Here is a 2037-nt window from a genome sequence, read left to right on the forward strand (position 1 = left end):
AACTGATTGGAAAAATATTTTTCATTATACAATACACATAGAATACATAATATGCACAGTAAATAAATCACAGTAAATGAATCACAGTACAAAAGAAAATAAATATCAAAGTCAATGGTTCTCGAACATCTGTAACATACAAAGGATTAGTAACAATAGAGGGGACACAACAATATGCACAATAAATAAATCACAGTATATAAATCACAGTAAATAAATCACAGTAAATGAATCACAGTACATAAGAAGATAAATATCAAAGCCAATGGTTCTCGAACATATGTAACATACAAAGGATTAGTAACAAGAGAAAGGACGAGTATGAGACGCGCGCCCACCCTCCGCGACGGTTCACGAGAAAGTGAGGAAGCTAACGCCGTTATGTATTGGGTGTACGTAGGTTATTACGCAACAGCTAGTTTCTTTGTCACGTTCGTTCGAGTTGAATTGTTTTTGCCGGCTTGAACGACCTTCCTCCTTGAACGACCCAAACACCAGATGGTACGGCCATGGTACACGGCGTACACGGCTAGGTCAATAAACTGTGTGACTCACGTTTCACTAGCGCGTTGGACCGACGGAGAGCACCGATACCGCGGCACGCTCTACCGTACTCTCTCGCTCGCATATGTCCCCCCATAGACCCCCGAAATTCCTCGGCACGCGTCAACACCAACGAAGAGCATCGATACCGCGGCTCGCTCTTTCCCGTTCGCCTGCTTTGACCATCTTCGGCATCGTTCGGTACGCGTCCACACCGACGGAGAGCACCGTAACCGCGGCTCGCTCTACCGCTCTCGTTTATTTATGATGTTCATATTCCTCTAATAAATATCATTTTTAACTAATTTGTTTAAGCGACATGTTCCTTTTAAAGATGTAGCTCTCCAGTATAAATCCCTACAGGATACCGATATCTATTACAGTATCACAAAATAATTGCAAATATGAAACTTCTTTACCTCTTCTTAAACATTCTAATTTCATAGCCCTAAACTGGGTACCTGAAAGTATTTCATTGAATTTGTGTAAAAGATTTTACTACTTCCTAAAAGACTCCGTGTAATATTTGATAGCCTAAAAAACAATGTGCCGATACAGGGTTTTGATTTATTTACGAAACTAATTTGACCAGTTGCTGCATTCTTTGACACTAATTTTCAAGAAAATAAAACTTCTGTATTTCACTTATTTTGAGACACGTAACTGAATATTATCATACGTTCATTATTTAATTACTCGCAATAAATAAAATTTTTGTAAGTAAATAACATGTAAGTAAATTCGTATGTAAAAATTTACCAATTGCCAGAAAGTAATTGTTCGTGCGTATTAAGATTCTTACAATAGGCAGTAAAACTATTCATACTCCCATATAAATGATAAATATGTAAATGTTAATTAAAGCGGTCTATATATTCTCCCACATGTAGATTTGATAAACTATTTATGAAACTACATCTATTCTGAATTTATCTGTTACAAATATACAAATGTAAGGCATGATATAAAAACGAATAAAACAACAATATGTAAACAGTAACATTAATAAAATGTCCATTAACGATGCATTTAGATTAAATTGTCTTATAGTTAAGTGAAAAAATATATACTTTTCCATTTCATGTTTCATGACTGTCATATTTATCCCTTAACCTTAAACTGAAGCATCGGATATTTTTATTCCCATCAGATCATATATATACACGCAATATGAATGGAATATATAACACTTCATTTGTGCTAATAATACTCAGAATTCATGCTTTATCGGTAACTTAGGGTATTGACACTAAAATGGTAAGGGGGCTTCTGACGCCCTCGAAGCATGGGACAGAAAATTACATTGCATGTTAAGTCTATTCTTATATCTCGTTTGTGGTAGAAGGTAACAATTTGTTTAACCGTTTGTTTTGTCTGCTTGTTGTTATTATCAGTAGTGCATTCTTGTACATATTGCCTTTCTTATGTGTTGTATATAGCCTTTTTGCGTTTTCCCATTTTTATATTGAATATTGTCAGAATTCGTAAAGCATG

This window comes from Dufourea novaeangliae, unplaced genomic scaffold (genome assembly GCF_001272555.1).
Source record: "Dufourea novaeangliae isolate 0120121106 unplaced genomic scaffold, ASM127255v1 scaffold108, whole genome shotgun sequence".
NCBI lineage: Eukaryota > Metazoa > Arthropoda > Insecta > Hymenoptera > Halictidae > Dufourea > Dufourea novaeangliae.